This window comes from Condylostylus longicornis, unplaced genomic scaffold (assembly GCF_029603195.1).
Source record: "Condylostylus longicornis isolate FDR11 unplaced genomic scaffold, ASM2960319v2 ptg000141l, whole genome shotgun sequence".
NCBI lineage: Eukaryota > Metazoa > Arthropoda > Insecta > Diptera > Dolichopodidae > Condylostylus > Condylostylus longicornis.
Window position 1 is genome coordinate 112,726 of NW_026578109.1, and position 17,604 is coordinate 130,329.

The window sequence follows — 17,604 nt, forward strand, 5'->3', positions numbered from 1 at the left end:
ATTTTCAAAGTTTGGTGCAGCATATGCATTAAATGAAGTAATGTCTTTATATCTAACAAGTCCCAATGCTCAGAGAGAAACTTGAAAGCACGACCTTATTTGATATGGGTTTTTTTAAATCGAAGTGGCTATTTTTTGAGAAGAAATATTAAAATAAATTTACACTTATTATAAAGCAGGTAAAATTTAGAAAATATATTTGAAAAATCAAAAAAATATATTAATATTTTCATTGATAATTATTTTAAAATTTAAAAAAAAGCGGAAAAACAACAAGCACATTCCTCGCCTTCAACGTTTTATATGTAACTGAAAGCACTTCATTATTTTTAAGTGAACAGCTTTTTTTTCTCATAGGGTAAGTTAAATCAAGATATGGGAAGTAACTTTGGTGTCAAGTTGAAAATATAATTAATGAAAGATAATTATTGAATATTGATATAAATACATAGTAAAGAAAAAATTTGAAAAAGGGAATTAGAAAATAATATCTAAAACACAATCAAATATTATTTTTTAAATACAAATTTTATATAAACTTCAAAATTTTACCTCTATTTTTATTTGAAAAAATATTAAAAACTTACTATCATTTATATCAATTACCTAAGAAAAAAAAATATTTAAAATGTTTGGAAAAAACAATCATATATTTTTATGACCGGATTTGAATATTTTTTTATTTTTGAAATAAATGGTATTTTACCAAATGACTCAAAAATTCCGACTGTAAAATAACAGGTTTTTTAAAATTTTTGTTCTTTATGTAATATTCTTTTGGTTTAGAATTAAGATAGGTCATACATACACATGCAGGGACATTTTATAAATAGATTGCTCTTGTTTACCTGCTCATAAAATATGAAAAAAGGGCACAGCAAAATTTTTGAAGCACTCAATATAACATGTTCGAAATAGTTTTAAAATAATTATTTAAAAAAAAATTTATTGGAAGTAGATACATACATAATTATTTTTAATAACTTAAAAACTAACTGAAATTATTTGAAACAATTTTATAAGTAACGTATAAATAACCGAAATGAGATAATTCAAATTGCTGAAATGTGTCAACCTATATTACTTTTAATAACATTTTTGTTAGCCGACACTACTCAACTTACCTTATTGGGAAATACAAAATGTGCATAAAAAATCATACATCCTTCCTCATTAACATTTGAAACCATACTGAAATATGAATTTGAAATTTTTTTTAATTTTTTCTTTCCTCCTACCTTTCTTTCTTTTTCGTACAATAGAATTTAATCCTGGTCCGAATGCCTAACACTATTTGCATTCGTGGACCTCGATGTGCCAGCGATATTTGAATCCTGGGAAGCCTCGTTAATTCAATCCGGCAAATTAGTGAGTTCTCCTAGTGACTTTTCACCCACAGCAATCAAAGTTACATAGATATTTTGGGGCAAACGACGAAGCCATAAGTTCTTTATAATGCTCTCATTAAAAGAACCGCCCGCGAGCTGTTTTATTGATATAAATTCTTTATCTAAAAGTGTAAACGCCCAATTTCGGGCATGGAATGTCTGTTAATGAGGGCCTGTTTAAGGTCTTCGTAAGGCTCGAATTCAGGAGGGGCACTTAAAATATCAATAACTGACTCTAAAGTTCCCGGAGGAAGGAACGCAACCGTTAAACAATACTTCATTTAACTCAATTTCATGTGTATAGAATTTCTTTCGAAATTCTATACACATGAAATTGAACCTTCGCTTGGATAAACCAAGTTGCCGGATTGACAGCCCAAAAAGCTGGCAACTTGAATCGAACCAATTCTAAGTTTCTGTTTTTTGATTCTACAAACGGACTAAACGTTGTATTCAATGAAGATTTTTCAGAAACTTAAACTTTTTGTTAAGAGGCATAGCAGAAAAAATTTAAATTTCAAAAATTAAAAACAAAAACACGAAATTAATTTAGGAGAAAGAAAAAAAATCTATTATTGGGATTAGTTAATATAAATTAAAGTAAAAAGAAATATTAAATTTAAAATTTGAAAGTTTAAAAACAAAATCTTCGCACAAAAAAAAACAATTTAATGCTATTTGAATTAAAATAAAGTTGAATAATAAAGGAAATTTGAATTTAAAATAAAATTCTATAATTGACAATTTCAATATATCACCAGCGAACTTATCAATAAAAATGGTGTAACGTCACTGCACTTTCAACATTTACAATAAGAAATGTGAAAGTAATTAATGGTACACATAAATTTATTAATGTTTATGAGTAAATTTATGACTATTAAATTCTTATGATCAATATGATATTACGAGTATAAAGTAATTCAATATTATGTCTATGCACGTATGCAAATTTTTATAGTATTTAAAAATATACGTATATATATGTATATACAGGGTGATTCAGAAAGGTATACAACAACATATATCATTAGAGGGTCGAAAACGGGTAAAACTTTGGTTCCGGAGTAGGTGCGAAATCTCAAGGGTTTTCGAGATACAGGGATTTCAAACAAACAGTTTCTGAAAGGTCTAGTAAAGGGCTTAAAATAAACACCTTACTTGATTATGTATTTTGTCTACTTTCGGAATACCAATCAATCAAACTTTAGGAAAAATCAAATTTTCCCCTTTTTTTTATTTTTTCAGTTTTTTCTAACAAGGAAATTCTATTAGAGCGATATCTACTCTTCTCTCCTTAAAAAATTCACGGCTCGTGAATTATATGTTTAAATTTACTAATTGAAGATTTTGTTGAAGTTGGCTAGATTTTCATCAATTAAGTTACCCCGTGTAATGATTAGTTTTCTGTGGTTATGTCTTCTCAGAAAGATGGCTAGTAATCCAATTATTACCAGGAGTACTGTCACATCTGTTGCTGTATTCACTACGTTGTTTGTAAAGAGAGTTTTTAGTTCCCTGGTTTTGTTTAAATTCAGCTCGTGTAGATACTCGAGATTTAGTTTGATTTTTCAATTAGTAGTTTATTAGTGAATTTAATTTTGTTTAAATTCAGCTCGTGTAAAAACTCGAGGTTTTTCTGACAAATGGTGATATTCTGATATTTGTGACATTGATTAATGATGCCGAATATTTTATCGTGATTTATTAATAGTTCAGAGTGACTTAGAGACGATTGCCTGTTATTTTTTATAGGTGCTCTTATCTTGATTTAGTTGTACTCCATAGTACCTGTTTTTGGTATTGACACGATACAAAGCATTGTTAAGTTTTTTTTTACTACTGATGTTGTTGCATGTTCGACTAATTTTATAATATTGGAATAGGGTAGATTATCACTTTCAACAAGAAATTAGAGAATTTCTTTTTTGTTACGAAATGTGGTTTTATTGTATTCTTGAAAGATTCCTTTTGTGGTATTTATCAGGATTGAGTTTATTCTGTATTGTCCGTTATTGTTTTGTATAACTTTGTCTTGACTTTGTAGTACTTGATCCCAATCGAAGGCGTCCGGATTTCCTGCGATCCATTGCCCTGCGCTTCCGATTCAGTTGATTGAGCGTTTGTATCTTTGATGTTGAGTTAGTTCCTGCATTAGGTTTTCAATTTCTTCAACTTGAAAATTTAGTTGTGTCTTGAAGCGGTCTCTATCCTTGAATGATTTATTTTCTTGTCTGGTTCTTTCCAATACTTCTTCGTACATGTTAAGGTCTATTTTGTGAATCAGTTTGTAATCTCCATCTAGACTTTGCGCTATTCCTTCCTTTATGGTTGCTATCGGTGATTCGTATTTATAAATTTGCATGACTTTTGTTAGTGCTCATAACCAGAGTCAAAAGCTGAAAAGAAAAAATTTGGTTAGGTGGTTGCGGGTGAACGTTTTATGTGAATTTTGTAAATTCTTTTCCCCGATTCGGTGATAATGGTAACTCTATTATTTCTTGCAACTTGCTCTTTTTTGAAAACTGGTTTGTTCTTATCTTTGATTTGTTTATTGGCTACGTAAATGATTTCTCCAGGAAAATATACTTTGGGTGTTTGTCTTTTGCTTGTTCCCCAGCCTATTTTTTTTTGATTTGCTTGAATTGCGGCTATAATATCCTCATGCACTTTTCTTTGGAAGTCGTGTAGCTTTTAGTAGTTGAAACGTGGTGTTTTTCTAAAAAAAGATATCCGCTGGTTTTTTCATAGTAAGAGAATGTATTGAGTTGTAATATCTGTCGACTACCATGTTTATGATTTATTTCAAAGAAAGTTCTCTATATTCTTGTTTCAAACACCTTGCCAATTCCTCGATGGTTGAATGTACTCTTTTTATGGCCCCATTTACTTCACTTTTTTGAGTTTTAGTCAAGTATATCTCGATTCCTAAGGTTCTTAGATAGTCTTTGATGATTGGACTGTTAAAACTTGGCTCGTTGTCCATAACTATCATTTTCGGTATACTTCTTTCCACATTTGTATATAGATCTCTGGAATTTTGATTACATTGGTCACAAATGGTGATAATTTTCCTTCAATGTCCTAATCAGTTCGGGTTTGGTGATTGTTGTGAAGCTAACGTAGTGTCTGTCGAAATTCGGATGCGGTTCTTCATGAGCTATAGTTTCGTTTCCTACTCTAATTATTATTTGATTTCTAAATGAGTTTATAAGCCATTCGCAATGAGGTATCAAATCTGAGCTGTCTTCTTCGGCACTATGAGCTGTATCCGTCGATGAAGAGTCCTGAGGTTCGTTCTTTTCTACAGTGTCTGTTGAGGAACTATTTCATAACTACATTCTTCGAGGCGGGCCTTCTAACGTTTTAGTTTAGCGTTGTTATTTCAGTTACTTAGTAATTTTATTTTGACTTTGTAGTACTTGATCCCAATCGAAGGCGTCCGGATTTCCTGCGATCCATTTCCCTGCGCTTCCGATCCAGTTGATTGAGCGTTTGTATCTTTGATGTTGAGTTAGTTCCTGTATTAGGTTTACAATTTCTTTAACTTGAAAATTTAGTTGTGTCTTGGAGCGGTCTCTATCCTTGAGTGATTTAATTTCTTGTCTGGTTCTTTCCAATACTTCTTCGTACATGTTGAGGTCTATTTTGTGAATCAGTTTGTAGCCCCCATCTAGACTTTGCGCTATTTCTTCCTTTATGGTTGCTATCGGTGATTTGTATTTATAAATTTGCAGGACCTTTGTTAGTGCCCATAACCAGAGTCAAAAGCTGAAAAGAAAAAATTTGGTTAGGTGGTTGCGGGTGAACTTTTTATGTGAATTTTTTAAATTCTTTTCCCCGCTTCGGTGATAATGGTAACTCTATTATTTCTTGCAACTTGCTCTTTTTTGAAAACTCGTTTGTTCTTATTGGCTACGTAAATGATTTCTCCAGAAAAACATACTTCGGGTGTTTGTTGTCTTTTGCTCGTTCCCCTGTCTATTTTTTTTTTTGATTTGCTTGAATTGCGGCTATAATATCCTCATGCACTTTTCTTTGGAAGTCGTGTAGCTTTTGGTAGTTGAAACGTTGTGTTTTTCTAAAAAAAGATATCCGCTGGTTTTTTCATAGTAAGAGAATGTATTGAGGTGTTATATCTGTCGACTACCATGTTTATGATTTCTTTCAAAGATAGTTCTCTATATTCTTGTTTCAAACACCTTGCCATTTCCTCGATGGTTGAATGTACTCTTTTTATGGCCCCATTTACTTCACTTTTTTGAGTTTTAATCAAGTATATCTCGATTCCCAAGGTTCTTAGATAGTCTTTGATGATTGAAGTGGTAAGACTTGGCTCGTTGTCCATAACTATCATTTTCGGTATACTTCTTTCCACATTTGTATATAGATAGATCTCTGGAATTTTGATTATATTGGTCACAAATGGTGATAATTTTCCTTCAATGTCCTAATCAGTTCGGGTTTGGTGATTGTTGTGAAGCTAACGTAGTGTCTGTTGAAATTCGGATGCGGTTCTTCATGAGCTATGGTTTCGTTTCCTACGCTAATTATTATTTGATTTCTAAATGAGTTTATAAGCCCTTCGCAATGAGGTATCAAATCTGAGCTGTCTTCTTCGGCACTATGAGGGGTATCCGTCGATGAAGAGTCCTGAGGTTCGTTCTTTTCTACAGTGTCCGTTCAGGAACTTCTTGCGTCTTCATTGCTTAGGATGTTAACCTCTGTTTTTAATCTAGATAATGCATTCACCACCTTATTGGTACAGCCAGGCTTGTAAACTATTTCATAATTGTATTCTTCGAGGCGGGCCTTCCAACGTTTTAGTTTAGCGTTGTTATTTCAGTTACTTAGTGTAAACCTTAATGGTTGGTGGTCTGTGAGGTTCTTAATTTTTTTCGCGTCGTAAAGATAGTTGCGTAATTTATCTAGGGACCATTCGATCGCCAGCATTTCCCTTTCGTTGGTTGCGCAGTGTTCCTCTGTCTTCTTGAGTGAGTAGGAAATGTATGTTATGTGTATGTCTCATCCTATATACCCTTGAGACAAAATTTCATCATCAAAACTCCTATTGGTTGGTTTGAAGCCTCTGTTGTCAAACTGAATGTTTTGTCGGGAAATTATGAAGTCGGAAAATATTAGAAGGTCGGATGATGAGAGAACTTCCTTTAGGTCATTAAACGCTTTTAATTTTTGTAAATTTTAATGCTGCGTAATAAAGCTTAAAGATATTTGTTTTTGTTTGAAAAGTTCTCTGTTTTAGTTAATAATCTAAGGTTTTGAGCTCAATTTTCACCTTATAGACATGTTATTTCTAAAATTTTTCCCACATTTTGTTATACCAAAATAAAGGTCAGAATATAGAGCTCCTCTTCTCGTAAAAAAACGAAGAACATTAATATTGACCAGGTGTACAGGTATTGATTGCATCATTCGAGCAATCATGCCGTCAAAAAAAGAAAAACACAAAGCAATGCTAAAAGTTACAATCAGCGAAAAGCTCTGTAATCTAATTGACGATAGTGTTATATCAAAAAAACGCAAAATAAATGCAAAAGATGATAACTTGAAAAAAGAATTACTTAAACTTAAAAAAGAAAGGGAGGAGCTAAAAGAATTATTAAAAAAGTTTTTGCCATCTACATCACAGAAAAATTCTAATGAAAATGAAAATTACTTTTCACCACTAATGGATTTAACCAACACAGAAGATGATATGACTGATGCGGATATTATTGATAATATTATAATCAATGAATTAGACCCGTACAATCTAAAAAAACTTTTTAAAAGCAACAAAGAAAACAAAAAAACAACTCAACACGAAACAAGTATTTCACCTCACGTGGTATCATGAGACAGAAGGAAACAAAATACAAAAAAAATGCCCCCTACAAATCTTTTTTTTTCTTATTGGTATGAAAAGAAAACTTCCTTTTATTCGGAATAAAATAAAACTTTAACTAACCGGAAAAGAAAACTTCCTTTTATTCTTCAAAGCTGAGAAGAAAATCAGCTTTGATAAAGTGCGTATGTAGCGCACGAAATATATTAGCAAAAAAGTAAAAAAAGTGTTTTATTCCGAATAAAAGGAAGTTTTCTTTTCATACCAATAAAAAAAAAAAAGAATTATGTTTCGGGAAAACCATTGAAAAAAATTTTTTGCCCCCTATAAATTTATTCAGCACTGAAATCAATAAATTAAAAAATCTAATTAAAAATAAATTAAATATGACAAACTTTCTGGTTAAGGAGCACAATGATACACATGATACTGTGTGCACATATAATATTGAAGAGTTTAAGAAAACACGAAATTTACTTCAAGAAGCTGGTATTGATAACTACACCTTTACACCAGGCAGTTTAGATATTCATACAAAATTTAATAATATTGAAAACATACTAAAAAAACACAGTACAGATCAATTTTTTTATATGCTTGGAATGACGTCTAACCAACAATATGACTAACCTAAACAATGTTTACAATTTGATATCAATCAATGTCAATTCTCTTATCTCCAACAACAAAAGACCTTCTCTTATCCACTTCCTCAATAATAATGAACCTGACTTTTTATTTGTAAGCGAGGCAAAGTTAAAACAAAATAATAATGTTATTTTTGATAATTATGAGATGATTAGACGAGATCGATGTCATAATAATGGAGGTGGAGTTGCCATATGTATAAAAAAAACTTTGAATACAAAGCAATTAGCAGAGAAATTTTTGGCGAGTTCACATGTATTGAACCATGTGCACTATTTTTGGAATTGAGAGGGAATAAAAAGTTATATGTATAATTTCAATCTATGCACCAAACCAAAATTCGTGCAATTTTATCTATGAATTACATTAAATCTTGCAAAGAAAATAATTTTTTTATAGTAAGTGGTGATTTCAATGCCAAACACCGTAATTGGTGCAATTTGTACAATGGTTCTAGAGGAATACAATTAAATAATTGGCTTAAGAACAAGTGCGTTCCGTACAGGTTACAATTGCACAATACAGTTGGACCTACATCTACAAGGTCTGACGCATACATTGACCTTATATTTAGCGAATTAACAAATTGGTAACAATACCTTATGATAGCGACGACAATGCCATTAAAATCGAATTTTCTTTAACAAATAATGATACACTCTTTAGAGAATTGCCAGGTAACAATAACTTTATAATGGAAATAATTTAAATTTGCAAATTGAAAAAAATTAGATCAAAATTTTGAGCTACAATTTCAAATGAAACAACAAAGTATTTGACAATATTAATCTTAGTAGAGAAAATATTGAATACCACTTAGAAAAAATATATAGTATAATTATAAAAACAGTAGATGAAGTGGTCCCAGAAATGGAAATTCGAAATAATGGCGCGAAATTTTATTCCACGACTCTAAAGAAACTGTTAAAGAAAAAAGGTAGTTTGATGAATGACATACACAAAATTAGAAAAAGAAATAAAAATTTCTCGCCACAACAAGTTCAGCTCCTAAAAAGTCTTTCAATTAATGTTAATATTTTGATAAAAGAACAATTAAAAAACGAAACGAATAAATATTGGCAAAATAGACTTAGCAAAATATCACCAAAAAACTCTAACATCTTCCCAGAAACAAATAAAATATTCAAACCAAAAAACTTTTCAAACATAAATAATTTACATGTGGATTCTTGTGCAATTGTAACAGCTAACGGCATCGACCATACTATGATAAAAAAAACTAATGATAACAAATACATATATTATAAAAAACCAGAAAGGCATATACAATATACTTAGTTCATGCATTGAGAACACACATAAAACTACTGTGCTTAATGACAGTTTTCATATAAGAGCAAAAAACAGAATTAGTGAATTTACAAATCGCAACGAAACAAGTAATACATACACTCTCACCAACTTTAATGAAAATAATAAGGCTTCTCAGCCAAATGACACAAATAGCTACTTCACAAATTTAAAAAAGATCAAAAATATAACAAAAAACCTCAAAATAAAACATCATTTGGAGCAAACGGAATTTCTAATATAGTAATAAAAAACTTAAGTAACAAGATCATAAATAAATATGTAACAATTTTTAACAATGCGCTTAATCACTCGTATTTCCCAAACCTGTGGAAAAAAATGCGAGTTATATTAATTAAAAAGCCTGGTAAGAATCTAACCGATTCTAACAGCTACCGTCCAATAAGCTTATTGCCAAGTATAAGCAAGATATACGAAATTATAATCAATGAAAAAATCAATAACTTCATCATCGAGAACAATATAATGCCTGAAAACGAATTTGGCTTTAGACATTAGCATAGTACAACACATGCAATCACAAAAGTGACCTCTGACATATGAATGTTGGTATATCAACGACGATTTTCCTGTTGGAAGTTGCCTCGTTGACCTGGAAAAAGCATTTAACTCTGTGTGGATTGATGGTTTGATTTATAAGTTGCTAAAATTGTATTTTCCTCAACATTAATTAAGTTAAATACATAGTATGACAAATAACAACATATTTTACATAACATCGAATAATAAATAAAACGTTTCTAATACGAAAAACATATCCAATGGTCTACAACAAGGGGCAGTGAATTCTCCAATATTGTTTTCGATCTATATATTGGAACTACTAGAATTATTAAACACAACGAAATGTGCAAACTATATATGTAATAATATATGTAATAATATTTTTGGCAAACGATAAATTGCAAGATATACAATCAAACATTCAAAAAATGCTAAATATAATCATAGATTATTGTAAAATCTGGCTTCTCAAAATAAATTATGAAAAATGTCAAGCGATTCTCTTTCGTAATACCTACGACCATTTAAACTCCAACTTACAAAATAATTGGAAAAACTTTAAAATAAGGCTCCAAATGACATAACAATAAAAAATGAAGAAACTGTAAAATATTTAGGTGTTTACTTACAAAAAAATTTAAAATACATTGAGCATGTCAAAAAAATACTAGAAAAGGGTAATAAGGCATTTTTCGCATGTCAGAGATTATTTTACAATAATACACTTGACACCAGGGTTAAAGTTATAGCTCACAACAGTCTATTAAGAGTAACATATGGCGTACCGGTGTGGTACAATATAAGTTGTAGTTTGATGGAAAAACTTAGGGCATTTGAGAGAAAGTGTATAAGAGCATGTATTAATAAATCAAGAAAGCCGGAAACTGATTACAAACATTTTTACTCTAATAAATCTTTTAATCTAATACATCAGTGAAGTATCTAACATAAACAGGATCGATAGTTTTATAATAAAACTAATTCGAAAACATTATGAAAGAGCATTAAATACTTCAGAAAATGGTTTAATACCATATATATTCGACCACAATGAATAATACATAAAAAAGACGCTACTCACGTGGTTTATAGCCCCTGAGCACTTTATCTGCTTAGATAAATATGGTTTTATACAAAACCAGGAGCATGTCGCTCTTCTATATCATTACAAAAGACAGGCCACATGCAAAATAATTGATTATAGTCCGGTTAATATTAACGGAGAAAATCTTATATATGATGTGAACATTCCGGTTAAGGACAGGCTAATCACCCGGGGTGATTAGTTACCGGGGTTAGATTAATTCTGGTAGTTAAGTAATTTTATCTAAATAAAGAATTAATTATTGTTTTTGCTTGTATATTTTCAATAATTTAAATACAACATTAAGTAAATCCTCAAGAGGGGAAATTATGTATAATCTATAAGAACAACTATTTCACAAATTAAACAAAAAAAAAATTTTCGATTTTAAATGTTAAATTAGAAAATTAAAAAAAATAGTGTAGTGCGTATACGTAGAATGTTTTTAAAAGCATAATTTTCTAAATTGTATTTATTTGCTGAAGGGAAAAGTTCTACAATATAAACCAGTTTTATTATTGCATCAACTTATATTTAATTTTTTATTATTAACAATTTCATTTATAATATTCTCAATATTATTTATTTTATACAATATTTAATTTCACATAGATTTTATTTTTAAATTTAACCTTCTTATTTATTTATTCAATTACTTAGAATTATTTTTTTTATTTTTTTCCTTTATTAATTCTTATTTATTTAATCTTTTATATTATATTTAAGCACGGTGACGTTCCGGAAAAGAAAAACAAGCATCGCTTAAAATTCTTCTAATTACAATTATTGAAAACCGGTGTGGTGAATATGTTGAAAATGTCAATCAACTTTATGATTGACCTACATTAAGGAAATTTTAAAGAGTGTAAAATTTATAGCAATAATTCAATATTTTATCAGTGGCGTAGCCACAATATGTACTTCCTTAATTGATGCATTTTTTTTTATTAAGATTGCAATTTTCTTTTAATATATTTAAAGCTATTTCACAAAATGTTTTTATTACTTCTGGTTCACAATGGTTTATTATTATTTTTTGAAATTTTGATTTTCAAACGTCTCATATTCTTGTGCTAACTGCTCTAACTGATCTTTTGTACAAAAACAATTTTGACCGAGCAAATCACTTCTTAATCTGAAATTATAATTAACTTCTTGTGTTAGATCTAATAATATAAATGTCTGTCAAAAGAAATCTGGAAAGAAAATGTTCTGTGAAAGCAAATATTTGTAATTTATCTTAGTATTTTTGAGAAGTGCTAAATATTTACAATTTAGTGAAATATCTCTGGAAAATTTTGAAATAAATTTTGTCTTACAAAAATTACTGATAAATTTCTGTGATATAACCCTCTTATTATTGAGTTATTTACTACATATACGTCTGTCCTGAATAATACTAATGACGCCTAATATAGGCTCATGAATATCTCTAATGTCTGAAACAGTAACACTATGTTATATGTATGTCGTGATATATATTTAGGGATAGCATTTTTATCAGGATTAGATTACAACATATAACATAACATGTCAATAGGTTAAAATAGTATAAAAACCTATTCACATCCAAACAGCTCAACATCCAAACTTTCTTCAAGGATAAGCGCCGCTTGTTTTCAATATGAGTTTACAGATTTTTATTGTTGACCTTCAATTTGCACAACGAAATGTACAAATACATTATTTTTTAAAAGAATTGGCTTTACTCGAAAAAGCAAGCCTGGTACCCATGGTATATTATTTTATACCTCCATGCTCTGAACAAGAAACTACTCCAAAATCAAAATATAAATCCCAAAATTGTAAGATATTAGATAATATAAACGGTTTAAAGTGTAATAGTGGTAAAATAGAATTGGTAAGTAATACATATTATTAAGCAAATATTACAATCAGCTGAAAAGATTTATGTAAAAGATTTTCAGCTTTTCATTGACATCTCTAAACTAGAAAATTTAACTGAAAGTATGCCTCCATTATTACAAATTGAAAATTATAAATCTTTATACCCTATTGCTGCACATAACAGAATTAAAATATTAAGATGAGCTTCAAGGAATGCAAGAAATATTTATTTGTATTTGATAAAATAAAACATATTGAAATAACTTTATAATAATTATATAAGATTATTACCTAAAAAAAAGCTTGCTTTAACATCAAATTAAAAATTCATAACATGTTTACGCAAATACTTGAACCAATTGATATCTGCTATTTTAAAGTAGTCATCCGAAAAATATATCTAAAGAAAATTCCAAAAACACATATGTACTATACATGATTATATTAAAGAAAATGAAAACAAAAATGTGTCGCGTTTTTATTTATATCTTAAAGTTGCATGTGCAGCTCAAAATAATATCATATAGGTATCTTCTTAATCTTTACTTAGGTTAGGTTAGATTAGATTGCCGCATCCTCGTTTTCCATGTCTTGAAAGCTCGTGGACCCCAGAGTCCTCCTGTGTCGGGGGCATCCAAAAGTTTATTTTGAACTGCCCTGCCATATCGTATGAAACGACCTGTAGTTCAGGGCCGTTTTGAAAGTGAAAATCTCATGCTCTTGTCGCGGCCTGGATGTCAATGATAATATCAACGCTACCGGCCGATGCCACCTTGCAGTCAAGCCAGCGCAAAGCTTCCACAACCATGATCACCTCAGCCTCCAAGACACAAAGTGATTCGGTAAACGGAATGAGAGCTCAACAGCCAATTGCTCAGAATACACTCCTCACCTTCCCCGCTATTGAGTTTTGATTCGTCCGTATAAAAATGGAAGGATCCGCACTCAACAACTCTCTCGTTCAGCCAGGCTTGCCTTAGCTTAATCGAGGTCCCAAAGCTTTTCGCGAGTGAGAGCGATGGGGGAACATAATCAATTGTTCCCACCACGCGTCCCCAGTTCGCAACGGAAGCATGCTCCCTTGGGTCACATAACCAGTGAGATGCCGCAGCCATCTGCCTACTCTGCTCATCTAATGACGGCAACTTCGAATCAAGGATTAGACCCAAGCACCTAGCCTCCTTGCTAATGGATAAGCGAATTCCATTGAGCTTGTATTTTGTATATCCTGCTGAAAATAACTAGTTCCGTCTTTTGTGGGTTAATAGCCAGTCCGCAGCCGACAGCCTAGTCAAAAACGAGGCCTAGGACCCCGTGCCTGAGACCATTTGGGACACGATGGTGCTTTCCAGACACGGCCATCGTCGAGTCATCAGCGTTTGTTACCACCTTGAAGCGGTCCTCCTCCAGGCATACCAGTAATTGATTAATCACCAGGTTCCAGAGAAAAGGAGAAAGTACGTCTCCTTGTGGGATGCCCCTGCCAACGGAGCGCTCATTGCATGGTTCTCCAAATGTAGCCATGGACTCCAAAATGTAGTTTAAGTCTATGCAGCGCTCATAGATTCTGCTGGCACTATGTCGTCCTGACGCGCCGACTTAAATGTATCAAACCAGCGAATGACCCAGAGTATTCCTTTATAAGTCTAGTTATTAGGCACGGCCATTTTAATATTGTCATTTTTTCTTATCTATATTTTAACACTAATTAGACTGAGAATTCTTTTTTTTGGAAAGAAGTCCGAAAAATATTTATTGTACAGAAATTATTAAATTAAAGTTAATTAAATGCAAAATTATTGTTTTATTTGAATATAATAAAGCTTTAGTTAGAATTTATGCACATTAGTATATTTATTTTTTGCTTAACAATTCTTAAATTTTAAAAGTAATGTAAAAAAAAGAAATGAGATACCGTAGGGTTAAAAAATATCCATAAAAATTTTTTAAGTTTCAATTATTTTTAGTTGGCGTTACTTTTTTTCGAACTACAATATCAACTTTTATTAATAAAATTTTACTGCCACCAACTTTTTAATTTATAATCATGCCAAAAAAATTATTTTAATTTCCCATATTTATAATTTTATTAAGTTTCTGAATACAAATATTTATTGATTACACATCATATACGTAAACATATATATACTAGGGGCCCCTGTGGTTTGCTTATAATCAGCATTATCTGTTGTAAAAACAGGATTGTGGCAATCAATTTTAAAATAAGTTTAGAAAAATTTGTACATATTATGGCATACATACGCAGGTATATACTTGTATATGCATAAATATCATATTGGTTTGAATACTAATGATAAATAAAAGTAATGGAAATATTTTTAATTTAATAAATTTTAAGATGTAATATGTGTCACTGTTAATTACATAGATATGATTAAAATTCAATTTAAGAATTAGTTAACAATTAAGAACGAAAAATTTCCTTATAAACAACGTTATCTGTTAAAATATTTCCATCATCGATTTTTCCCTGACGAACCGTATCTTTGACTTGAATTTTTAAAGAATTGGAGTCTATGGCTCTTGAACATGCTGTGTATAATTGCTCATGCGAAAAACACGGCTGGGGGAGATAGAGGCCAACCTTTTCAAAAGTTTGCCCTTGGGACTTATTTATAGTCATGGCATATGCAAGACGGATGGGGAACTGATGCCGAACAAAATTAAAAGGAAAGGAAATAGTACCTTTCACGTTAAACTTTAAAACCAAAGTGAATGTGAATTAATAAAAAATCAATGCCTCTTTTCTTTATACAGACCTGGCTTGGCTACTTACTCAATTGAAATTTCGCAAGCACACGAAGAATAATTGCCTTAGTACGTAACGTAACGTTATTCGTATTCTTATATCTCTCACAATTTTTAGTTTTATTTTTTTTAATTCCATTCCATGTTAAATACAACAACAAAAAATTATTTTACTCTTACTTAACTCATTTAAAATATTTCGCTTCCTTTTGCTTTTTATTTTTGTTTATGGTAGTAAAGCAAAAAAACAAAAAAAATATTACTACTCTTTTTTTATTCTCTTTCGCTTTTCGCTTTTCATTTTTTGTTTTTGTTTTACAGTATGTATAATCAATTGAATAATGTATCTACCCAGTATTCTCTTTTGCTATTTTCATTTTTTTGTTTTTGTTATTTATTAGATTATATGTATACCTGTTCATGAACTGGAAAAATCTTGTAAAATATAATATAGATTTTGTTTCATTTTTGTTAAAAAAAAAAAAATAATTAAAAGCAAAATACATAGATACGAGTATATTTTTTATAAAGTTCGAATTAAGAGCGATATGTTTAATCTACAATGTATTGCTTTCTCTTTCTAGTAACGCTATTATAAATGGCTTGTGAGAGTTTTCGTATACCAAAACTAGTATGAGAGTTATATGCCTTAAAAACTCTTTTAATGGGAGCTTAACTTTCATTACAAGAATTAAAAACTCTAGTAATTGCGTTCTTTTGCTCTTATAAAAATCTCATTAGGGTCTTTAGTGAAAGAAGACTAAAATTATAAGAGTAATATTCTATGGCCTCGATGAATGTATAGCTTCCTGCCGGATTTTGGCAAGAAGACCATTTTATGTTTTTATTTTATTAAAAACATCGCAATACTTTTATTTTAAGTTCACCCTCCGAAATTAAAAAGTTGAAGTCTCTCCTGCATCAAGAAGATATCGGTGATCGTAGGCCATCTGAAGTCTTTAGGTCCATGCGAATTCTAGGGGGTAGCTCATTTAATGAAAATATTGCAAGAAATTTGTGGCTTCGTCGTTTACCGCGCAACATTTACATCACCTTACTGGCAGTGTGTGATAAGCCTATGAATGAGCTCACTTCCATGGCAGATAAAATATATGAGGCTTCTCAATCCGCGTTTTTAAATGCAGTTTCGAGAACGGACAACGCGAATATATGCGCTAGCTCTCCAGTTTCGGGTCAACTCACCTACACTTCATCTAATTTAGAAGATCGTATGACGAGAATTGAAGAAATGTTAGCGAAATTAAATACGAGATCAACTTTTCGAAGTCGTTCTAGAAGTCGGAATTCCAGTCGAACTGAAATGTGTAGGACGGTGTAGATTCTCTGCCTCCTTTCATAGGGCAAACGCTACTTCCACAAAAACGAATTCCCAAAACTAAAGCGCCCCGTTATTGTCGCGGCTAATAACGGGAATTACTCTTCACGCCGCTTATTCGTAAGAGACGTTAAGAACGATATTTTATTTCTTGTCGACACGGGCGCTGACGTCTCTGTTATACCAAATCGGGGAAACACTGGATGCAAAAATCGGCCTTCGGACTTCTTGCTTTCTGCTGCAAACGGCACTCCTATACAAACTTACGGTACTAAACTACTTCAACTAAACATCGGTTTGCTTAGACAATTTTCACACGCTTTTATTATCGCGTCAGTAGGTAGACCTATAATAGGGGCTGATTTTTTTTGATGTTTCGGGCTATTGGTCGATTTTAGGAACACTAGATTAGTAGATGCAAGTACAAATATGTCGGTTAAGGTTTCGCTGGCTAACGTTGACGTTGTTACACCTTTGCATTACGTCGTGGAAAGTGAATACGGAGAAATTCTAAAAATTATCCAACCCTTACTTAGGATTCAGATTATTCCACACCTGTTAGGCATTCGGTCGTGCATCGCATTGTGACCAAGGGACAACTTCCTTTTTCCTTTCCACGTAGACTTGATTCAGTGCGTCATAAAACGGTTGAAACAGAATTCGAATACATGGTCAGCATTGGGATATGTAGACCTTCTTCGTCATCCGTTTCGTCACCCAATTTGGCTTCCTGCCGGATTTTGGCAAGAAAACCATTTTATATTTTTATTTTATTATGCAATAATTTTATTTTAAGTTATAATGTTCTTTATTATTAATTTCTTTTTTAATTATTAATTCATTTATAATT